The 25,420-nt window shown below is 44.3% G+C and overlaps 2 long non-coding RNA genes across 2 annotated transcripts in view; one reads left to right on the top strand and one right to left on the bottom strand.

Annotated features, from left to right (window-relative positions):
- LOC106003681 overlaps positions 1-5,801 on the top strand; it is a 10,511-nt gene extending 4,710 nt beyond the window's left edge. The window contains exons 2-4 of the long non-coding RNA XR_006605421.1: positions 2,630-4,018; positions 4,970-5,069; positions 5,447-5,801. This is a non-coding gene — a long non-coding RNA (uncharacterized LOC106003681). The remainder of the gene's footprint in view (positions 1-2,629; positions 4,019-4,969; positions 5,070-5,446) is intronic.
- Positions 5,761-25,420, bottom strand: LOC106003690. Its single transcript, XR_001176338.2, has 3 exons — positions 25,309-25,420; positions 7,628-7,770; positions 5,761-7,077 (listed from the first exon to the last, which is right to left on the bottom strand). It is a non-coding gene; the product is annotated as an uncharacterized LOC106003690 (long non-coding RNA).

Genomic DNA, 25,420 nt, shown 5'->3' with positions numbered 1-25,420 from the left:
CTCCTCCTACTGGGAGGTTACCCCACTTGTGTTCCACTGTCACAGCCACCTCTGGATCCTAGTGTCTCATTTCCCACTACAGGCTCCCCCTGCAGAGAAAAAGGCTTTCTCACTGGTCAGGCACTCCTGCCTGCCATCCATTACTGTCTCTTCGCCTAGCTTCTGGTCTCCTACCTTCTGAATTCTGTGTCCCTTTTGACTCCTTGCCCATGTTGTTTGAACTTGTGTGGATGCCTCTGTGGTACAGGCTGCCCTTTTGCTTGATTATCCTCGCTTCATTCCTGGTCTCCACAAGCCATAATAATCACGGCCCTCATGGAACAAATAGGGGAAAAAAAAAAAAAAAAAGACCTTTGCTTCCCTGACATCCCCTTGAGATGACAGAGGGGAGCCATCTGGCTGCAGATTCCTGGACAAGACATGGGTCACAACCTTCCCCCAAACAGGGTCTTCCTTGCACATCCTAGTTATTTCAGACCATGGCCTAAGCACTTCCGACACTCTGACCCTTGGTGTTGTCCTCACTGGCCTTCTGGTGAGATGGAGAACACTGAATGGCAAATAGCAAATCCATAAAAGAACTGGAGTGTTGGGCATCCCCCTTCAGCCTTGCTCGCCAGAAGACATCATTCCCTCCATTCTCTGGAAGAGAATGTTGTTGTTATTTCTGTAGATTTTCTCTTTTAGAGCAGTTTTAGGTTCATAGCAAAATTGAGTAGAAAGTACAAAAAGTTCCCAAAAACCCCACCAACACCACCACCCTCATATGTGCACAATGTTCACCGCCATCAATGGCTCCCGCCACAGTGGCACATCCACTACAGCCCATGAACCTACATGGACACGTCATCATCACCCAAGTCTATAGTTCACATTCTTGGTACTGTACGTTCTGTGGGGTTTGACATGTGTACCGCCATGCGTCCATCATTGTAGGACCATGCAGAATAGCTACAATGCTCCCCAAATCCTTTGTGTTCTGCCTGTTCATCCCTCCCTCTCCCCAAACCCTGGAACACACTGGCCCTTTCACTGTCTTCATAGGTTTGCCATTTTCAAAATATTATACAGTTGGAATCATACAGTCTGTAGCCTTTTCTTAATGGCTTCTTTCACTTAGTAATAGGCATTTAAGTTTCTCTGTATCTTTCCATGGCTTGTAGCCCTCTTCTTTCTAGCTCCAAATAATACTCCATCACCTGTACACAGCACAGCTCATAGATTCCGTCACCTACTGAAAGACACCTTAGCTGTTTCTAAGATTGGCAATTATAAATAAAGCAGTTATAAATATCCATAGGGAATGTTGTTTTTAATTACATTTTTAATTGGGATGACTTCTTGAAGAACAGGAGGGATGAGTTACAACAAATATATGTGGCTCAGAATGTAGGCAACATAGTCAACCCAAGACTTCCCAAATACCTGTCATCAAAATTGTCTATAGGAAATCACTCAGAAAGCTTATCAAAGACATAGATGTTTGAGCCCCACTCCTAAAGACTGACCTAACAGGCCTGGAAAATCACCAGGTTTAAGGAATACAGGTTTTAACTTCCAGAAGGAAGGAAGGAAGCAGTGGAAAGTTGAAGTCTTGTTCACACCAGGAAGGATCATGCACATTGAGGAGGTTGGAGACAAGCATCCAAAACTCATCCGATGGAGACATTTTGTTCTTCTCTGAGCCTCTTGGGGAAATGACTTGGTGGCTAAAAGAATTGTTGATATGTGCTATCCTCTCCCATTAAAAGGAGCTAAAAAAGCCCTGGGCACCAAGATGTGAACTATTTCCTTCAGGGTAGAATAGAGCCACTAAAAATAGCCTTGGAAAATAAGGAGTTGTAGAGGTTCAACAAGGAAAACAAATCAGAAATAAATTTGGCACTGCAAAAGAAAGCAGGAGAAAGAGACAAACTCTCACAAGCAGTTGAGAGAAAGAGGCTATTAGCTTGGGTACATAAAAGCAGGTACATTTTTCCCACCCACAGAGCTGCTGGCTGGCATTCCTGCAGTGTAAATCAGTCCCTCCTGAGCAAAGGGAGATGAGTCAGAGAGTCAGCCAGGATAAGCTAGGTTATGCCAGGGTAACAAACAACCCCCCAAACCTCACAGGCTACACCACATAGAGGGGGTTTCTCATCTGTGTTATCTGTCTGCTCTAAATCCTCGCTAAGAAAGACAGGGCCTATATGAAGTCTCAAGACTGGATGGAGAGATCCCAAAGGTTCTGTTGCCCCTGCCCTCCGTGAATGAAAGTTACAGCTGCCTGTTAATGAAGATATCCTCTCTGATTGCTCCAGGGACAAACGTATCACAGAGGGTTTGTGGTTGGTGGAGCAGGTGCCACAGTCGGAGGCCTGGGTGTATATCTGAGCTCTGCTACTCAGCAGCCCTGTGCTTTGGACAAGTCATGGAAACTCTCTGAACTTCTGTATCTATGCCTGTAAAGCGAGCATAGTAGTACACATACCACATCCAGCTGTGATTCTACAAGCCAAAGAACTCAGAAGTCTCCTCACCAAGCTTGGCACACATTGACATGGCAACAAAACCAGATCTATCAGGACATGAGGCTATGTATGGCCTTTATGTTACCCATCTCTTGTGACTGTTTCTCTTTTCATTGCAGAAATATGTATATGTTTGAGGACAAGATGTCGCTACAAACCGTGTTGGGCGGGCTGAAGAATATACAGCAGGTAAACTGTATTACCTCCCATGCATTCTGTCACACACCTGGTCTCAAGGGTTTTAGGGACGATGCTGTGGACCTGAACTTCTCTTTCTCCAACAGTTGGAGGGAATAAGGGGAAAAGAAGGCACGTAAAAATCCTAGCATCCCACCTCCTACACAGTCTGTGCTCAACAAAGAAGAGTTACTACTGAAATTATTGTTCCTCTCCATTTCCCTGTGGACAGAGGGGAAGCGAATGCAGGAGGTTGTGCAACTAGAGATAAATAGGACAAGGTCAGGTTTGTCCCTGTGGTTTCAGCCCCTTGATTTGTCTTTTGCTTTCTCCTAAATAAGGAAAAAAAAAATACATAGAATTGAATACAGACCATGAGAGCGCAGACAAGGAGAGTCAACAAAAGTAAGACTCAGGCAGGCGGAAAGGGCTCTCCCCTGTGCTTACAGAAGCAGCCCAGCAGGAGCTCAGTGCTGTGGGCCACCAGGGACATCTGCTTTCCTGGAGGCCTCTTTGAATGTACAGTTGAAGAGTCTCACTTGAGCAAAGGACTCAGAGGGAGGAGACGGGCTCTTCAGTCCTTACGCTGCCTTTCACCTTCCAGGGAACTTCAAGATTCCCAGGTCTCAGTTTTCTTACATAAAAATGGGCCAATCGTGCAGTCCTGGCTCCAACTGCCTGATTACAGGGGACATGTAAAAAATGTCTCCAGTGTGAATGCACTTGGAGAGGGAAAAATCTTTGTTTGCAGGTAGAGCGTAATTATTCATTCGACTCCATGCAGGAGATTGGTGAGGGAGCTGACATCACACAGGGAACTCTGGTTCACTCGTTCCTTAATCATGCTGCTCTTGTCAACTCTAATGGCATTGTTATTTGCACTTGGCTCCCTCACCTCTGCCAGAGCCGTTTGTGCTTGTCAGTTAAGGCCAGCGTGATTGAGTTTTCACGAGATGCAAATTAACTGAACAGCTTTAGCCCCACCATCACAGACAGACAATTGAAATCAAGGCTTTGGGATATGGTTTTTAGGGTAACAAATGACAGTCATTTGAAAGAAAACAAATACAGACAGGACACATATTTGAAAATTTGTTCTTCCCACTTCTGTCTTTTGCTATGTCTGCAGACTTTTTGGCCAATGGCTTTCTCGCTGTCTTCATGTCTTCTGTTAAGGACATGCATTTTGGGGTCAGATCAGAGTGAGCCCCCAGGATCCACTGCTATCATCCGACTAAGGCCAAGAAAGCAGGAGGACTGCTGGGACAGGATGACGTGACTTTGGTGGCATCCATGACTACTGAGGCTGGTCATTATAAAAAGACAAGCGGGTGGGTAAAGCCACATGTCACACTAGGGCTAGAAGAAAGGACCTGGTAGGGAAAAGCCTGCCCATTCGTCTGGCAAGGCAAGAACACATGAGTTTCCTACAGGCCATGGGGATGCTGCAGAATCCAGCATGGCCTAAGCCCCCATGGGAGGTACCCAGTAGAAAGATGCTATTAGGCAAACAGCAAGAGCTAAGAATGTCATAAGAGGTCAGCCTGAGTGTTCAGTCTGGGCCTCTAGGAATTTGCAAGTCTGCTCGTGAGATCCACTGAAGGCACACCTGCCAAAGAGGGCACTGGTGACCAATTTCGTCCTGGAAGGGGGTCCCTTTGCCCTTAATACCCCTGCCCTGACTCTAAAGAAGCCAGCCAGCCACAGGGACAGGAAAGAACGTCAAGTACAAGTGAAAGAAGAGACTGCCCCCCACCCCCACTGCAGATCCTTCTAGCCTAAGTTGGGGGGTGCAGGCATTCTGAAAGAGAGGGGACACTGAAGGTTTAGTATAGCCTCGAGAGGGCCATTTAATACCTGAGTTGAGTCTGAATGATCAGAGCAGTACTTGTTTTCATAAACTAACCTGAAGAGAAAACAGAAGCTAGGTCTGTCCAAGATGCCACCAAGGGACTGGTGTGGGGTCTGTAGAACAGTCAGCAGGCAGCACAGCAGCTGGAAGGCAAACGAAACTCGCTTCCTGTTGGTGCCCCCTGCCCACCTCCCCAAGTTCAGCCCCCATGACCAATGGGCACAGAGATCAAGTGCTTAGCTCGGGTACCAGAGCCCAGCTCAGCTGTCGGGAGACAGCAAGTCTTCCTGTTACCTTTATCTTCACACCCACAGCAATCTGATGGAGCCCTTATAGTCAAAGCACAGAAATATAATATATCTAGTAATTGAGAGGATGCAGAGATTTCTTAGCCTGTCTTTTAGAATTTAAAAAGCCCTTGTCTTCACAGGTGAATTCAGAACCATCTTCAGAATCAGGCTGCCCAGCACTCTGTCGATACACTGTAATCGAGACCTGCAAGAGCCCTTCTCACACCTCAAAATATTACGGTGATGTTGTGTCTGCCACTGGCTCCAGCCACAGAGAGGGAGCGTGGGGTTGCTGGTGGGGCTGCTTATCCTCCAGACGCCTGTCTTAGGCATCTCATTAGAACAGAGTCCCCCATGCGCTCGGAGCCTGCCTTTCATCGCCCACCATCAAAATCTTCCCGTTCTAGAGCTCATTTCCCCTTGCTCCTGCTCTCTGCTTGCCTAGCCTTGCCTGATAAAACAAACCATTCATGCACATAGCTCCACGAGGCCAAGGGCCCACATGTGAATCCTCGTTCTGTCGTTTAGTCTCTGAGGTCCCCAGGCAATTCCCTCCCTCTCTGCGTTCCCATCTGTGCAATAGGAATGACCATGCCTGCTCTGTTTTTATCTCACAGGCGCTGCTCTGGGGATTGGTGGCAGTCATGGATGTGGAAGGACCTAGAAAACTTGAAGGCACCATACAAATGATTATTGAGATGCTCAGGAGTGTAATGTCCTCATTCATTCAACCTGAATAACACTGTTTATGAATAGGTTAGACCGCAGTGGACTTCAGGGGTGGGAATCCTAGCTATGTGATGGGGTCAGGATGAAACCCATTTTCAACAAACTTCATTCTGTCTCACTAACTACTTAAAGATCCAGTCATGCTTCTGATCTGAATATCTCCCTAGACTCAGTACTTGATCTGGCCCACACTAGAATCGGCCCCAAATTCTCTGGATTTAAAAGAAAAAAAAAATGCTATTAGAATCAGAGCCTTCTTTGGAATGTTCTCCCCCTTCCATGTCAGCCTGGCCTGCGCTGGGCACTCAGAGCCTCTAATGCAGTCAATATTGTGGCTCAACTCAGCCCTTCGCTTGTATAAGGAAATGCCTTTTATCTGATGCTCTAGTGCCCATCCCTGTGCATGTTATTCTAGTCAGACTCACCTGGGCAGCCCTCAGCCCTGGCCCAGAACCTCCTGAGGAGAGGCCTTTGTCCTCAGCGCCGACAAGCAATGCAAGCTCGCTCAAGCCAAGAAAAACATTTCCATGGGCCCCCAAGAGGTAACGTCCAAGTCCATCACAGCTCCAGACTGAGTCGAGCAATTAAATCCACAGCTGCCCCTGCCCAAAACCTCAAAAATGTTAACATCTTGCACGTGTCAAGAGGGTTATTTATGAAACTATTTGCTTGTCAACCCCAGGAGGACGTTCTGTACTTTTTTGCTGGAATACTGTATATTTATGAACCATGGCTCAAAAACTAACTTTGGCAGGAATATTTATTAGAGAGGAAATTCTATCAGCCCCTTGCAAAGCGCAGCCTGGATTTGGTCACCGTCACACGGTGGTTGGGCAGGGTCCTGGTAGACAGCCAGTCTGTGGCTCCCTGCTGGAGGAATGAATTCCACGTGTGTGTGTGTCTTCGGGGGAAGGATTTCAGTTTCAGATAAGAAGCTTGCTTTCTCACTCACCCTGTTTTGAATCTCCACTCCCCCATTCTCAATCTCAAGTAATTAGCCTTGAACGTCGATTTAACATGTCCTCTATTTGTTGCCTCCCGCCTTGGATCCTTTAGCGGATCCAGCCCTGACCTCATAAAGTCTCCCAGTTTGGAGAACTAGCCTTCTGACCGCCCAGATTTAGGATCTGGTCATCTGGGCCTAGTGTGCGACACATAGAGAACCAGCTGGTGAGTGAGCACAAGGCTTGGTGTAATGTGGGACAGACCCTAATCTGGGACAGTGAAATGCTCAGAAGGAACTGTTGACACCAGCCTGCCTCAAGACGGCACCCGTGGAGCTAGGATGCCTCCAGCATGTCCCCACGGTCAGCTTCCTCAGCCAGTAAAGTCTTCTGCTGACAGGAATTCTGTGCCTGTCCAGCATCGTGCTGGGTTTCTTGCTCTCTCTTGAGCTTGGGTGATGAACTTATAATTCATTTCTTGTCTCTCTTCACGACTGAAGAGCCTCAGTGGGGAGTGGCCTGTGAGGTGTGGATCTTGTCCAGTGACAGATCAAGGAACATGTGTATCCGGGGACCTAGGGAGACCCAGAGTAACAGAGAGCTCTTCACACTTGAAAAGTGACATATGCTGTAATACCTATATTTTTCTTCTTAAGAGCTTTTGAGCCCTGATTAAACGCTTGTTCCTAAAAATCTTGACCTGTAATGACACGCCTGGTAGGTGTCCTTGTAGATAAAGTAAAATCCTTGAGCTAGTTTCCCAACCAGGCCTCAGAGTAGCTATACTAAATTATGATTATTGCCATTTGTCAAATATTTGGCATTTAGCACACTCTATTTCCGATTCTTAGAAACTGCAAAGATTTTTATCATTCCTATATTATAGGTTTAAAAAAAAATAAAAAGCCCAAGATGTGGAGGGGTTAAGTAGGTTTCTGACAGCCACACAGCTGATTACAGGTAGAATTGGTATTTAAATCCATAATGAACCTGTTCTTTGATGGGACAGAAGAGAAAAGAGATTAAGGAGTTGAAGGAAGGAGAGAGGAGAAAAGTTGAAGCATAAATAGAAACAACTCTGGGGAGTTTGGTGTTATTTACCCCAAGTTGCCCTTCCAGACTCACTTGACTTCCTTGAGGGATGCTGGCCGCCAGGAGGACATGTCCCTCTGTGGAGGGCCCCAGTGTGAACATCCAAGGAGGTCATCTTTGGACTTGGGCAGGGAGGTCATCTTTGGACTTTCTGGCAATGGAGACACAAGCAGATCCTGCAAGGAGTCATTCGGGGCCAAGTCAGGAATCTCAAATCCCTGAAAGCTTCTGGGGCCAGTCACAGGGACTCAGACTCCCCCGAATGTCTTTCTGTGCCAAGGTCAGGGCACAGAACTAAGCTGTTTCTTTATTGGTTCCTCTCCTGCCCCAGCCTTAGTCCACCCCACCCAGAGCTGGCATCTTGCCGGCAGAGAGCAATGCGTCTTGGGAGAGCAGGGTCGTTAGGGCCTCAGGCCACAGTCAAGGCTCTGGAGGCTGTGGGAGGGCCCCCACGGTATGAGGTCAGCCCCGGCTATAAATCCCTGGCCTGGGCATGGACACAGAGCCAGCAAACTCACTTAGTAGTGCACAGGGAGGGGAGTGGTGGGTGGGAAGAATGTTTGAGGAAAGGCCTCAAACAGCCTCCAGACCTTGGTGAAGAAGGGGCTTTACTCAAAGGCTTCATCCAAATATGATTTGTTTCATGAACACAATAGATCATGTTTTGAGCCTCTCCATCCTTGTGAATTTGAGCAAAGAAAGACTGCATGAGTGTGCCCAAAATACCCCATCCATAAAGTCAAGCCTTAGGCTGGTTCTAATCCTTATTCTGCTGATGTGTGAGTTTAAGCTTATCTCTTGACGTGTGAAAAAACGGGAAGAACACTTTATAATCTAATAAACCCTAGAAGACAAAAGTTGTGTATTTCAACTCTTAATTCAGAAGATCTCCTTTCCTATGTGGGTATATGGCTTTGGATGAGTTACTTAATCTCAATTTCTTAGTCCTTAAAATGGAAGCAATGAAATCCCTACTCCACAGGGGTGTGGTGAAGCTAAACTAGAGCATGAGTATACACAGATTTCCTTCCTGGCATATAAGTGCTCAAGAACTTTGAGCTTTTAAAAACAATTACTAATTCAAATTCCTGGAGAAAAAAATACAACCATGGGAATAAGAATGTACTTGGGACATTGTATATTAATGTGAAGAATTATGAGTCCTTATATACAGACAGGTAAATGAAGTTTAGAAATGTTACCACATTTGGCCAAGCTGCATAACCAGGCGCTGCGGGTTTGGGGAATGAGCTCACATCAGAGATTACAAGGAAATTGCTCTCTCAGACTGAATTTATTCAAGGAAAGGAGGGAGGTGGGCAAGTAGAAGAGCCCAAGGTAGGGATACCATAGATTGGGCTGGTCCATGGCAGTGTTGGTGCTATAAGACCTTCCCAGGAGGCCTCCAGAAATGCACATTTGCCATGAATCCAACAACCTGCCCTTGCTCAAGACCACCGCCTGAAGGAAGGAGTGTTCCAAACTGGGAAGGATGAGTTTTACAGATTTGGACTGCACCCCAGCTAGTGGGTGTTAGTGGGAAGACCTGCCACCCTGAAGGCTGGGAATCCTTAGCTCAAATCATTTCTTGGCCACTTCTTCGCTGACCGTGGGCAACTAAAGAACCTCCATTTCCCCAGGCTCTAACACGTGGATAAGAAATGCCTACATTTCAAGTCTTTTTAAGATTTAAATGAGTGAACTTACTAAGTACCTTACTTTTCCTTCCCGCACACCTCGGTGAAGTGGGCCATTAGACAAATCTTGTAGAAGAAGAGGAGTCTCCACCTTTATTAATACCCTGATGGCTAAGTGCTCGATCCTGGAGACACAGAGTCAACTCTCTCTCAGGATGGCAGTGAGACAAGAAGGCCTGCTTGCTCCGTATTGGAAATGTCAGCCTAAATATTTTTAGTTTTTAACAAAGTATGCTGTTGAAATCAAGAAAGAAAATCTCTAGGTGTCAGGAATGAAGTGAGAAGACAAAACTCTGTAGATATCTCTCCTCTCACTAGGGGAAGTAAATCTTAGGTGTGGGTATGCCTGAGGAGCTGTGGAAGCTCATGGCTACCCAGAATAATGACGTCAGGACTGTGTGAATCAGCAAAGACTCACTATGCCTACTATACTACTCTTCCAGAAGCAGGAAAGGAGACATGGACATTGTAAAAAGATCAATCCTAAGGTGTCCAGAAAATTCCTTTACCCAGAATCCCCCACTCTGCTGCTTTTGTTAAGCACATGTTTTGCCGTGTGTATCAGGAAATTATTGTGCTATTACTTTTCTCCACGGTGTTGTTATTTTTTTTTTTCTTTTCTGTATTACTTGGCTCTTTTGGAGTGGAATGGGAGACCCCCTGCGGGGCAGGAATGAAATAATCTGACCATGGTTTTAAGGGATCATATGCTTCTTTGTAATGTATCACTAAAGATTATTTACAGAGTGAGGGGGGTGCCAGAATGGAAGCAAGAGTTTGGGGGACAGAGAGTGTGAGTGAAAAGTGAAATGGGAGGGAGTCACAGACAGAGGGAGAGGTGGGAATAATTTAAAAATGTGAAGATCCCAGGGCCCCAGCCTTCTCACACCATCTGAGGACACAATGCTGTGGTCTGAGCCCCAAAAGGAAGAGAATTAGAGTGAGCCAAAAGCTCTGTCTGATCATCAGGGCCGCATGGATGTAAGACATAAGGAACAACTCAGTCCTTGGAATATATTACTACAAAGCAGAAAACTACAAATGCTTACTAATAAGAATGTTACCTTTAGATTCATGAAAATGCCTTCAACTTAAATCTCCAGCTGATAAAATTTCCAAGGCATTGATGTTGAGAGTGGAATAATGCAAATGAAATAAAATGCAGCTTTGATCCCTAGCTGTACCATTTACTAGCAACCTGCACAAGCATGCTATTTCTTATTTCTGAGCCTCAGTTTCTCCAAACTATGAAACGGAAACGGTAATAGTCTCCACTTCCCTAAGAACATTTTAAGAAATGAGATCATGCACTTGAGCATTCTGTAAGACCAGTGATGGTTCATCCTACGCCTTAGATAAACGGTTGAGGTTCAGAGTATGATTCTTTTTGTTAAAGGCAGGATCATGGCTGTTTTCCTAAAATGCCCATCGGCTGTTCTGCGACCTCAGATGACTTCACTCTGTGAACCTAGGCTTGTAGATAGGGTGGTCATGTGTTTCTGAGCTCTAGCTGTACACGACTTGGAAGTGCATGCCAGGTCTGCTGTTTACCAAATGACTCAGTGGGGACCTGTGATGTCACTTCACGGAGCCTCATCCTTGGAGATTTTGACAAAGCCAACTCTCAGAAGACCTTTATTATTGTTAATATTAAAAAGGCAGGGTCCTTCCTCTGCTCGGTTTCCCCGCGGTGGTCTCTCACGGGAACCGCCGCTACCCTCACGGCGGTGAGCTCGCACTCTGAGGCCTGCCGGAGGACGACTCTCCGTGACAAAAGGTGTGGAGTCCCTCGTGTGTACAGATTGGATTCCTCCCTCATTTTCTGGGTCTAGAATCCCAGAGAAAGTGTTTCCGCCTTCGCCTGCAGACCATGAAAACTATGACGCAGAGCCACGGCCCCTTCATAAACTGCACACTATTACCAGAATAAAAAGTACAAGACGTCCAGAGTGCGGGAAAGACACCATGAAGACACTTGAATAAGAAAAAGCACATACTCAAGCTCACAACAACCTCCCTCCGGGGAATGCAAAACTGAAAGCGGTGGAGCTTCCGGCAACAGTCAAGCCCCGGAAGTTGCCGCAGGGACTTCCGGCAGCGGAAGCCGCGAGTTCCGGTGTCGCAACAGCCCTTCCCTGGCCCTGCGCGAGGCTCTGTGCACCCCAAGCAACCAAGTCCTGATACCAGGGCGGTTTCTGATGAAAAAATCTACATCCTTCTTACTGGATTTGAGGATGAGAAAGTGTTTTCATCAAAACATATTTTAAAGGGGCCCCTGACAGGCTCAGTCCAACAAGCGTTTGCCTTCGACTCAGGGGTCTTGAGATGGAGCCCTGTCTCCCGCTCCTTGCTCAACGAGGAGTCTGTTCCTCCTCCTCCCTCTGCCATTCCCCCTGCTTCTGCTCTCTCTTCCTCTCTCTTCGTCAAATAAAGTCTTCCAAATAAATAAATAAATAAATAAAACATTTTTCATAAAATATATATTTTTTTAATAAAATGTATTTTTAAAGGAGGAGGAGAGATGGAGAAAGCTTTACCTCTTTCCACGCTGTCCTTCGTTCCTTTTCCTCCTTCCACAGTGAGAAGAGGCCCAGTGAGCAGCATACATTCATTAAAGCCCTGCCCCATACTACGGACCCATCCAAACAACTTCCAGGTTCTAATATTCGAATGGCACTGCCTGGTCGCTGCCTCGGGGCTACCACACCACTCCTCCCTATCCAGGAACTGCCCAGATATCAGCAGCTGAAAACATATGAATGTTATCAGGAACAACAAGGGGAAGGGGCCCTGAAATTATGGAGGGATGAAATCAGCCTGCAGTAAACAATCCAAGCTAATTGTCCGGAAAAGAGAAGCTTCCGTCTTCAGAATCCACTTCTCCCATCCTTTCTGAAACCCTTTTCTGAAAGACGGAGACCTAAGTACAGATTAGACCTCAAATATGTGGCAAACGAATCAAAATATTTAAAGGGATGGAATTTCTGACTCGTGCACCTCTTGTTGTAGTTTGTAATTGCTCCTTGCATGGGTCGTGGCCCTCTCCAGCAGCTCTGGGGATTTGGAAGTCCTCCACACTGGCTCCCTCACATCAAGGGATAGAGCTGTGCCAGAGACCAACCTGGTCCATGGAGCCCCAGAGCGTGAAGAAGAGCAGGACAGTGGGGCTGTGTGGAGTGTTGGAGTATTGAAGCCAGAGAACAGGGAAGTCAGAGGACATCTGGGATTAGAACCAGATGGTGAGGGAGGACAGATGGGAAGTATCAATCCCACCACTTACTGTGTAGCCTCTGACAGTGATTGAACCTTTCTTACGCCCAGACTCCCCACCCATGAAATCTCATGGGGCTGTTGAGAGAATTAAATTAGAGTGTGGATTCAAGCCATATAACACAGGCTTGGCACACAGTAAGTGCTCTGTAATTTATTCATTAACATGTGTTCAGCCAACAAATAAACAGTGACCATATTTTGAATGGAAAGCTCAGACTGAGGAGGCAGGTGCTTGGCCCGGGGTTCCTCATCCAATCATTAGCACTCAGAGGTCTAATCCCTGGGCTAGTGCTGTTTCCCTGACCCAGGCCACATAGTCTCAAGCACCTCTCCAACCTTGGGGCTGGCCTCACCATGGAGGTGAGGCCTACATTAGAGGCAGTCACCAACAGGGCATGATCTTGGAGACATTGTGGACCGCCAAGTGGTGTGGGACAACTGTCTAATAGATTCTTCTATCCTATCCTCCCTCTTGATCTAAAGTGCTCCATTCTCTGTGGGTTAGGCAACAGGGCAAAAAAGAGACTAACAATTCCTGAATTCCATTATGTGCCCAATACTATTCTTGACACACTGAATAGATCTTCCTGTTTATTTCTCATAACAGCTCTCTGAGGTAAGTACTCTTGTCCCTCCCAGTTTGCAGGTGAAAAAACTGAGGTACAGAAATGCTATGTTTGGATTAAATGGTGGCCCCACCCCCCAAAAAACTGTTAAAGCCCTAATTCCCTGGACCCTAGAATGTGACCTTATTTGGAAACAGAGTCACTGGGAATGTAATTAGGTAAGTAAGATGAGGTCACTAGAGTGGGCCCTACTCCAATATGACTGGTATCCTTATAAAAAGGGGACATTTGGACATAGAGGCATGCTCAGAGGGAGAACAGTGTGTAGAGATGAGGGCAGAGACTGGGTGAAGTAGCTACAAGCCAAGGACGCTAAACCATTGCCAATCAACTACCAGAAGTCAGGGCAAAGGCATGGAACAGTTTCTGCCTCACAGCCCCGGAAGGAACCAACCCTGCGGACACCTTGATCTTGGACTTCTAGCCTCTAGAGCTGTGACATAATAAAGTTCTGTTGTTTAAACCACTAGTTTGTGCTACATGGTTGCAGGAGCCTTAGCCAATTAATATAGTGATTGTGGATCCTGCCGTGCCACTCACTGTTCAAGCCGGAAACCCAAGGGTCACTATTGGTTCTTCACTCTCCCTTACTCTCCCATATATCCAGCACCAAGCCCTAAAGATGCTTTTCCCTTAATATTTCTAAGTCATTACCTCTTCCCATCTCCATTGCCACTGCTACCGTGCAAGCCACCTTCATCTCTCAGCTGGATCACAATAATCCCCTTACATCGGGTTTCCCCAACTCGTGCCTAGCCCAACCCAATGCCATTTTCCTCATAATGAAATCTTTACCAAAGAAATCAGATCTCATCACTCCCCTGCTTAGGAGCCTTGCAATGGCTCCCCAGCCCTCTTGGGAAAAAACCTAAACATTTTCCTAGGCCAGCAATTTTGGTCCATCCCAATCCTGCCTCATTTCATCATTAATCTCTGTGTGCCATGCAGATTCACCTTACTTTTAATTATTCAAGTTCATCAAGCCCTAGATTATCTCATAATCTTTGCACATGCTTATGCTTGGCATGCTTCCCCACCAACCCACCCACCACCCATGTTTTCCATCCTGAAAACTTCAACATAGCCTTCCACTCACAACCTAAGTGATTCCTCAGTGACGCCTTCCCTGACCATCACCCTCCTCTAGATTATTTCTGCCTTGTCATTCTCTGACTAGGCACCATGTTCTTTTTCTTCAAAGATCTTGCTAGACGAATGCCTGGGTGGCTCAGTCGGTTAAGCATCTGCCAGGGTCCTGGGATCAAAGTCCTGCATCAGGCTCCTTGCTCAGCAAGGAGGCTTCTCCCTCTGCCTCTGCCTGCTGTTCCCTCTGCCTGACTGATGCTCCTTCTGCTTGTGATTGTGCTCTTTCTCACAAACAAATAAATAAAATCCTTAAAAAAAAAATCTTACTATAATTTGTATCTGTGTATTATTTAAGGTACATACTTCCCAAGGGGACTTTTTAAGAATAGAGACCTTGTATTTCATTCACCTGTTGTATCCCCAGGAGCCGAGCACACAGTACCTGGAATATTGCCAGCACTCGATAAATACTTCTTGAACGAATTAATGAGAGTCAGCATTGACATTCCAGCCAGGTCCTGGATGATTCTGAGGCTCTTCTACCAGAGCACCCAGCCAGTTGCCCCCTGAAGCTTATGGTTAAAATTAACCCATTATAGAATTTCTGCTTCTGAATGGTGGGGTAGCTTGATTTATGAAACCCTTCTATTATTTTTTATTAATTTTTAAAGATTTTATTTATTTATTTGACAGAGAGAGAGATCACAAGCAGGCAGAGAGAAGGGGAGAAGCAAGCCCCTCCACTGAGCATAGAGCTCGATGAGGGGCTCCATCCTAGGACCCCGAGACCACGACCTGAGCTGAAGGCAGAGGCCCAACGCACTGAGCCACCCAGATGCCGCAAAACCCTTCTATTAATTTTAATTAAAAATAACTATAAAACCTGGATTAAATTCAAAGACCAGAAAAGAGTCTACTTGACAGCATCTGAGAAGAGCCAAGGCAGCCAGAAGTAATGGCACAAGATTCCAAAGGGAAGGAACTCCTAGAGGAAGGAGCCTGATATTTCACTCTACTTTGTACCTGAAGGAATTTGCAGTACCCTAAGCTGAGTGGGAGTGACAAGCCAAGAAACCAAGCAGAAGGCAGTGGTCAGAAGCTAAAAAACTAGCTCTCATGGAGTTGGAGAGACAGGAGTGGTGTTCATTGACATAAGGATGAGGGACCCCAGTAAAAACTCCAGGCTCCCAGTGAAGATGGAGGGTGAGAACAAACTGGAAATAGGCTAACCCTCATTTACTCCCTTCTCTGTCCCTGGTTGGATAGGCACGTTCTGTTCCTCCTATAACTGCTACTCAAAAGAACACAAAGTTTTCCCTGGAGAAAGAGGATGCCATCTAGACCATCCAGAATTTTGCATATCCGGAGTCCAGCACTTATTTTCAGCCTTTTTCAGGTCCAAGAAGACCAGGTGAATTCCCCTGCACAGGCCAGGCAGAGCCCAGGGGCAGAGCACAGGGTGAGGAGAAGGATGGTGGATGAGAAGATAAAGTTGACAATGTGAAGGTGTGAACAGAGCTCAATGGCCTGGACTCTCACTGGGAAGACAGAAAGCTGCCCTCTGGGGCCGGCCGCACGCCCGCAGACGAATGCAGAGCCGATGCAAAGAACACGCAAAGCAAATGTCAGCAGAGGAATGACTTCCCTCTTGACCAGTGATGAAACTGGCTGCAAGTTATTAGAATAATGTAATACTACAGCTGGAAGGGCCCTTAAAATTTGTCTAAGCCAAACCTTTAAACTTTTTGCTTTAATGAAGAAAGGCCCTGAGGCCCTGAGTTGGGGAACAGTCCTCCTATATCCACACAGAAAAATGAGATCCTCCGGGAGCACAGGCAGCCGGGCTGCCCTGCCAGCCAGACTCCCTCCCAGTTTCGTGGCCTCATTGAAGCTCAGACTTCAGATGACTCTAGTCAGCAACCCATCAACACTGCAAACAGCTTCCATGAGACTATAAATGTCATGTTAGACATCCGGTGATAAATGTCATTTCTCCTCAGCGAACAGAGCCCTGATGGGGGAATACAATGGGATTCCCATGGAATGAGATTCTTTCTCTCCCCCAAGAACACCACAACAATTTCCCATTTACAGTGTTGTCCTAATAAATACAAAGGAAGTCATAATTCACCCTTATTATTTACAATAGTTGTGATGTCCTGGCTTTTATAAAACCACGTGGGGCAGGATGTTTTCTATCAAGCAACAGCTGGGCCTTCCGAAAGCATAAAGCCAGTGCTCCCATCTGTGTTGTTACCTTGAGAGTAGGACTGGAGTTTTAGAATCTGGGAAAAGGGCAGCCAACGAGACTCTCGGCAGGAGGGCCAGGGTCCAGCCCTTGCTTCAGCACTCCTGGGTCTGGATGTTTCAGGCAAATCCCTTGTGTTTTGGAATAATGCAAACTACTTGTGAAGCTGTTTGTGCTAAGAGCTGACAAATCTCCCTTCCTGTCACCCTCACCACCTCCTGAGCTAGGGCCTGAGGAAATGGCAACTCAGAAGGCTTTTGACATGCTTGGGGCCATGGAAGTGGTATGACAGCTGGGACTCAACTTCAGTTACAGGGTGTTTAGTTGTAGAACCAGAATCTTTTGTTGTTGTTGTTGTGTTAGGTTCTGCTTGTTTTGTTTGTTTTTACCAACATCTTGTTGTCTTAGCTTCCTCATCTACATGCAACCCTAGTGTCACCCAACGCTGTCCCCGAGCCCACAGACATCTAAATAACCTTGACTCAAACATTCCCCTATCTACTACTGCCTGAGACAGGCCATAATGTCTTCCAGTCCTCAAGGGCATGCCTTATCCTGGACATCTCTGACTTTGGATCTGTAAGCACTGTCCCTGTCTGTCCCACATCAACATTCCCAGATGAGAAACTCAGAACCTATGCATCCAAAAAAAAAAAAAAAAAAATGCTGCTAGGATCCCATGGGTTGAGTGGGTTTAACAGTTTCAGAGGTCACAGGAGGAATTATGGCACAGAGTTCAGCCTCACCCTCACTCTACCCCATCAGATAAACTCCCTCAACTCTTCTCTCTCTTTCCCAAAGGACCCCCAAAACGTCTATCAGTAGTTCTGGTCCTTCCTCTAAATACTTCCCGTTGGCCAGCATTCATGGCCAGGCATATGTACCCAACTATACATCGTCTCAGTAATGCCAGGGTTTCTCTATATGGGAATCCCAGACATGTGCTAAGAACACAAATCTTTTTCTATACATTACATGAAAAATGAAAGGGGTAAGAGAAGTCAAAGATGCCCAAGCCTGGTTTTCTGAACCCATAGGACCATGAGGTATTTTCAGTATCTCCTAAAGTTAGATAAATACTGCACATTTATCTGCAGTGAAGGTATATACAATGTCAAGTATCTTTGTCTTGTACTAGAATTCTATCAGCTCTATGTGGTATTCTTGATTTTCTCTGATCAAAACCTCTGATAGACAACTATTTATGTTTCTGATTAAGTAAAAGAACTCATATCAATCCTTTATTAACATTTGTGCATTTGCTCATTCAGTGGGAATTATGGATCAATTTTTCTATGCCAGCCTCAGGTATTAAGTGATAAAATCAGATGAACTGCCTGCCTTCAAGGTGGTGACAGACAGGAAACAAATTAGCATAGTAATGTTTGATAGTTACTTAGGGACTTAGAATTTGGGGATACAAGCCTGAGTAAGCCCTCTGTTCAAATCCAGCCTGAAGATTTCTAATGATTCCTGCACATCTCTCTGCAACAGTTTTACCTTAAGACATACTCCAACCAATAATGTGTGCCCAGGTGAGAACTGGCGTAGGTCTTCAATGGGTTATGGACATGAGAATGTTTCCTTGAGGGAAACATGGTGCAACTTCAGCAAATGCTATAGACTGCTCCTTCTGTGTCTAATTTGTATACAACACAGCTTGGATCTTAATTTAGACCTGGATGCCAAAGTCTTTTCCACAGAAAAGGAAGAGGGTCAAGGGAGATGGATCAGAAAGAGCAAAGTTCCACCAAGTTCTTCGCTCATGCTTTAATCCCCACAGAAGCACAATTAACTAGGCGGCCTCTTCACACTGCTTTCATCACCCTCGCTCAGAGCCTTCTCTGGGCACAATCAAGTGCTTTCAACGCTCAAGTCATGGCTTTTCAGTGAATGTGGCTTGTCCATTTCCATTTCATTCAAGAGAGGAGGGAAAGAGATTGCTCTTTGGCAAGTGGATAAGTAGTGGGGGTGGGAGGCAAAGAGGGAAGACCAGAGAGAATCTGAGATAATTTGTCATACCTTGCATGGGTTGTGCTAAGGCTTAAGATTAATGCAGGTGGAATACAGGCCCATTACAGACACTCAGTGAAGGATGGTGCTACCGTTCCTGCTCCCCCTGGATGAATGTCCAAGTTCAAATCTGCATGTAAGTAACTCTGCGAAGATGTTTAAATATACCGACTGAGCCGCTTTCTGAGATTTCATAAACCCATGGACAGTAGAGAACCAGAAGATGTTAAAGACCTAGGAATCCAGTTCCGTGCAGTGACCTAGGGGAGACTGAGTGCCAAAGACGGAAGGTGCTTTTTCTCAGACCACATGGTTAGTTGCAAAAAGTAAGGACTAGAACCCTGACCCTTTGGCCAGTGCCCTTCCTGTCACACCAGCCTGTTTCCATATTCCCTTTTTTACTTCCCTCTTTCATGTTTTTATAGCCTATAGAATCCTCCCTCTTTTTTCTTACTAACCCAAATTTTCAAATAATTTTCCTCTATTCCATGTGTTCCAAGGAGGTAACCCAGTTATTCTGGAAATCACTTCTTTGTTCTTTGAAATCACCCCATTGGTAACCTGAGTAACGCATTTATTTGTGCTGTAGCTCATTACAATTTAAACTGTCTTAGGCAAAACCAAAAAAGAACAATTTGTTCATGGCAAAACTGAAAAGTGTAGGGGTAAATCTCACTCCAGGTATCCTGAGGCTCAGATAATAGCATCAGGACTGAGCATAATTCCTGCATCTCTCTCCTCCTCCACATGGGCTCCTTTCTCAAGATCTCTGCCTTAGGATGCTGTGATGGCTGCCAGCAGCTCCATGTTGAATCTTGTCTTCTTAACAGCACCAGCAGGAAGTGGAGTCTCTCTTTCCCAGCAGGTCCACAGAATTGCCACATGGGAGTCTCACTGGGTCTGATTGGGCACATGCCTTTTGGCCTACTGTGTTCACCTCCTCCTGGACCCCAGAAATAAGTGTCTTCATTAGATGGTTGTGGCACCAGCATAGTGACACTCAATGATTATCATATGACTTGTGGACAATGAGACACGCTGGTGTTAGCGGTGAAATAAGAAATTGATGAGACTTGCTAATGTCAGGTTTTGCAACCATGACACTGCAAGGTTATAGTATGATGTCTCACTGGGAGCTTTCTGAAAACTGTCAGGACCTTATACCAAGAGGCCCAGTTCCATCATCAGCAACCCAAGAGTATTTTCTATGGAAACTGGGGCTTTTCAAGAAGCTAAAGACTCTGAACATCCCACAGCCTGTTGTCTTCTGGTATAGTCTGCTGATAATATACACTTTGGGCTGATCAGAGTCATCTGTAACTTCTGTAAGGGTTCAGTTCAGAGAGCACATTTTTGACAGGCTTTTAAGGACATTTTGCTCATCTCTGAACCAGTCCTGTAGCCACAGGAATGCGATGCCCTGATTGGTCAGGTTTGGGTCACATGACTCTGAGAGGCCCTACATGGCCACTTGGCAGAGATGACGGTACTGTTGGATTCTTTAACATTTTTTTCTGCAGAGTGCCAGAAAACATGGAGTGTGGCATGGCCAATCCAGCAGGAAAAACCAGTATGTGTTGCCAGAAAAAGTAGTTGTGGATGTTGGACAGAAAAGAGAAATAGAGATCCACCACAGGCAATGTTCTCCCATCATTTCATATGTATAGACCTTATTTGTCTAAATCAATTTAAAGCTCCATGAGATGATGAGCTTACTCAGTATATAATCAATAATCAACACATTCTTTTTTAAGATTTTAATTTATTTATTAGATAGAGGGAGATCACAAGTAGGCAGAGAGGCAGGCAGAGAGAGAGAGGAAGGGAAGCAGGTTCCCTGCTGAGCAGAGAGCCCGATGTGGGGCTCGATCCCAGGACTCTGGGATCAAGACCTGAACCGGAGGCAGAGGCTTAACCCACTGAGCCACCCAGGCGCCCTTCAACACATTCTTATTGAATGTTTGAAACCAAACATTTATTGGGTACCAACAGAGAACAAGATGTTACAATGCTTAGGGGATTTTGGAGTATTTTCTATGGAAAATACAGCAAACCTGCAGCAAACCTATCTGGAAAGTCGACCATGTGCCAAGCTTGGTGCTAGTGCTGAGGATGCAAAGTTGAATAACATACAACCCTTGCCATTCATCCAGGGGGAGCAGGAACGGTAGCACCATCCTTCACTGCATGTCTATAATGGGCCTGTATTCCACCTAGCCTTAGTACAACCCATGCAAGGTATGACAAATTATCTCAGTATTATTTCACAAAGACCCAGAGAATGACGTCTAAAACCTGATAGCCAAGCTTGGAGGCTAAATAAAGTGTTAAAAATGTCCAAGTTCAAACTGCTCATATGAGGAGTGGGGAACTCTGGTTGCAAGGTGGCTCCCTTGCTCTGATCACTTAGCTTTGTAAATGTTAAAATAGTGGGGAGCAGGGGGACAGGAAAAAGAAAGTCTTTGCAGAAGCACTTTTAGCAATCTCTCTTCTTTGAAAAATTCTAAAGGCCCTTAAGACCTTATTGTTTGCCACACACACACACACACACACACACATCCCTACCTTAAATTTTTCTTTTGAACACATTGTGCCTTAAACCCTTTTCCCTGTGAAATACAAAGCCTTTCAACCATTAGAGGAGCTCAGTGACAGATAAATACAATGTATTACAATAACCATTTTGGTCATAATTCCTTTTTTTTCCTTTAATGGAGCATACTCTTTGTGGCCGCTGAACACTACTTTGGGTTGATTAGGCTCTTAGTATTTAATAAGTTTCAGTAGGAAATGAGCAGAATTAGTACAGTATTTTGAGTAATGAGCTATTAATGTATTTTTAATGACCAAGATGTTCTGACAAGAAACTTGTTGATTTTTGTCACTGTAACATCGTTGGAAGAAGATTTGCATGCAGACTAGATGGTGTTTTATTATGTGAAGCGGGGTGATATTTTAGTATATTCAGAGCACTCTTTCAGAAGCCACCTTGATTTAGGGAAGCTGTCACAGGAAGAGGATGGGGTGTACAGATGAAAATTCAGCATGAGCTGTAACATTTTTATAGTATTCCAACCATAAAAAATATATTTCCTGAAGAGGATCTCACTTTCTCTCCTTTGCTCCTTGCTTGTTAGTAGCTACTAACCCATTTTACAGATGGGTGAGGTGGAAAATCTTGTACTGTGTGTGTGCTTTCTCTGAACTAGAAGGATCATTTCTGTCTGGGTCTGACTTTCAGCATAATCACACAGTCAGTTCACTGGGAGTTTTTAGTAGAGGAGGTTATATAACCTCTCTGGGTTTTGGTTTCTTCATCTGCTAACTGGAGATAATAAAGTGCACGTGTTATAGGATGTTACAAGCACGACTGAGAGAGTTTATGTGAAGCATCAGTAGGTCTTCCTCCCCTTTAGTTCCCAGGCCAAGACAATTAACATCCCCTGCCAAAGATACTACTCTTGGTGGAAAGTTGATATATCCCGTTTGAGTATCCCATTTGAGTTGTGAACTCCCTGAAGTCAAGGACTCTATCTTACACATTTTCCTTTTGGGTCCCTGTGTTTAGCACAGCATTGAGCACAAAGCAGTTGATCAATATATATCTACCAAAGATTCCCTCCAAGGTGCCATCTAGCACTTACATGCTATGACAACTTCCAGCAGACTTCTCAAGGTGTTACAGAAGGTAAATTTATACTTAGGGTCATCTGTACTTCTGTAGAATCAGGGCCCAAGAAACCCAGGCTTCAAGTTAGGCATGAAATATTTGAAGAGTAATAGTAGGAAGAGTTGACAGAAGAAGAGAAGGAAGAAGTCAAGTATCTATACATTTGTATGGAGTGTTTCATTTTAGATGTCATTTTTGGTGATTAAGAAGATTGGGATATTTAAGGTAGGGAAGAGTAAGGAAAGGAAAGACTATTTATCATCTAATAGAACACTGATGATGTTGATAATGATGATAGTAACCATTTTTTGAGCAATTACTACATTCAGGTGGTATGGCTATCAGTTGACATTCATGACCAATTTTATCAACGCAATGCCAAGAGGCAAGTGCTGCTGCTCCCATTTTACAGATGAAAGAAGTTAAATTTCTCAACTAAGTCAATAATCAATAACTAGTAGAGGCAGAATGTGAACTTAGTTCTGATGACATAAAAATAGCATATTTATCAATTCTCTAGCCCAATCCTCAGCTTCTCTTTTCTTCTAAGGCAAACAATAAATCATAATTTAGCTAGAAAAAAAGCTATTCCTGTATGTTAAGGGAATAAGAAAAACCCTATATTTCATAGGGAAGATTTATTTAACAATATCATAATAACATTTGCCAGGGCCTTACAAGTGCTAAGTATGGCCAGAAATTTTATATAGAGACATTGAAACTCAGAAAACACATGCAAAAAAGAATGTCGTATAGTGTTTTGATCTTATTTTGTACAGAGACATCTACAACTCAGAAAAGAAGGCATAAAAGCCTGTTTCACAGATGAGGAGACTAAAGCTCTTACCGCTAAAACAGCCTCCTCGAGTTCCCAGAGGTGATAAACAGTAAAGACATATCTTTGATACAGGTTATATTTTTTCCCTGGACTTCCACTGTGCCAGTATTATACCAGGAAAATCCTCTGTTACATAGAAACAGTGGTTGAGGACAAGCTATGGAAAAGACATAATAAATAATTCAGCTTGCTTTTCAAGTTCTGAGAGTCAGGATGGTTTGTTTTATTTTGTCTTGTTTTTGTTTTTAAGAAAATACTCAAAAGCATCTCTCAAATGTTTGGGATTTGGGTAAGGAATGCTAAAACATGCTTGTTCCCTTGAGAATGTTCTTCTCTGTCTACTAAAATCTCTGTCATTTTAGGCAAAATTTAATCCATATGTTTCTGATTCTCTTCCTTAAACATATCACCATGTTTTGTAGGACCAGTTTGAAGTTTCAACTTTTAGAGTCACTCTGAGCCACTTGTCTATAAAGCAGGAAGTTACATTTCCCATAAGAGCAAGGACTTGGCCCTCAGAGAAAAGAAGATGCATTCTAAACCCTAAGGTGCATGTGGTTTCTACTTCTCCACCCCTCTCCTGGAAGCCTCAGCCCAGTAACAATTGTCCACTGTCTAGAATCAGATTTTGTTTCATCTCCCTTTCCTCTGATACTCTGTTCAGAATGCAGTATAGTGTTTTGATCTTATTTTTCTTTCCATAAATTATTTCTAATAGCACTGAAATTAATTGTACATACAAAAGAAATGCTTTTCCTTTCAATTATTTTTGATATGTATTCACAAATTATTACACAGCTGTAATCACAATAGAGATATGATTTTATATCATGTAAATTTCACTAATCATAAATACTATTTTTGTTGCAACTCAGTTTTCATTGTTTCTAATGTCTGCACTATATGCCATTAAGTTGATGACCTCATAAATCCAGGAGTTTTCAATTCCTTCACACAGTTTGAGATATATGCACAAAGAGTTAATATAGGATTCCAGTTATGGAATGAATAAGTCACAAGGATAAAAGGCACAGCATCAGGAATACCATAGTGAATGGTATTGTCATAGAGTTGTATGGTGACAGATGGGAGCCACACTTGTGGTGAGCACAGACATATAGAGAATGGAATCACTATGTTGTACACCTGAAATGAATATGACATTGTGTGTCAACTGTACTCAGATTAAAAAAAAAATCTAAGAACCAAGGAAAAAAGTTAATACATTCAGAATTCCATTTCCAGTATGGCAAATTAAACTTCTAGCACTATCTTGCAAATGACAATTCTAAACTCTGGAGAACACAGTAAAAACAACTATCAGTAGGAGAAACAAAAGCAGGCATATTTTGGAGGAAGATCAAACCTTGGAAGAATGGGCCAGCACAAAGAGAGTTTCCATTGACAGCTTTAGCTGAGACCACAGTAGTGGTGTACTGAGAAGCAGCTAAAATTCCACCATCTTTTTAGTCTGAAAAACTACAGGACAGAGACTAGGCAAGAACAACTGGTCAACAGTGAAGAAAGAAAAGATAGAAAATAAAGGGCCAGGGAAGGGCTGCCCCCAAATTCTGTGTGAGAACTCTGCCCAGGTATCTGGCTAACCCCTGCCTGTGCATCGAAGAAGCAGATACCTAGCATCTTGTGGCTAAAACTGAACCCAAGATCATAGGCAAGAATTTGCCATTTGAGTTTAACTAAGTTAATTGACACCTGAAGCAGAAATATCTACACCCAAGGAACATAACAGAATCCAGAGTCTTCACAATGTAGCATTTACAATATCCAGGATATAATTCAAAATTATGTAACAAATGAAAAACAAGGAAAAACATATTTTGAATCAAAAAAGCAATGCCAGAGGTGAGTAGGTGCATTTCAAAGTGATGAAGGGTCAAGCCATCAAGAAGACATGATAATTTTAAATATATAAATGTTTATTTAGAAACTTCAAAATAGAGGTGTCTGGGTGGCTCAGTTCATTAAGGATCTGCCTTTGGCTATGATCCTGGAGTCTCAGGACGGAGCCCAATGTCGGGCTTCCTGCTCAATGGGGAGTCTTCTTCTCCCCCTCCCTCTGTACCTACTCCTGCTCCTTCTCTCTTTCAGTCTCTCTCTCTCTTTCTCAAATGAATAAATAAAATCTTTTTTTAAAAAACACTTCAAAGTACATGAAACAAAAATAGACAGAAAACTCTACCTTCTCACTAACGAATAGAGCTAATCAGGTGCTATAGGGAGATCCCCACCCCAATATCACTACCTTAAACATAAGGCTCCGTGTCGCTCCAGTATCCCTAGGGGATATCCTAGGGGAGGAGTGCCTTTATCCCCAGGGTGCTTGAAGACTCATCACATCCTTTCTCTATGAAGAA

Source organism: Mustela putorius, unplaced genomic scaffold (genome assembly GCF_011764305.1).
Source record: "Mustela putorius furo isolate JIRA1106 unplaced genomic scaffold, ASM1176430v1.1 tig00000145_pilon_pilon_pilon, whole genome shotgun sequence".
Lineage (NCBI taxonomy): Eukaryota > Metazoa > Chordata > Mammalia > Carnivora > Mustelidae > Mustela > Mustela putorius.
Note: the sequence above shows the minus strand (reverse complement) of the source record. Positions and strands in the feature narration are given on the sequence as shown.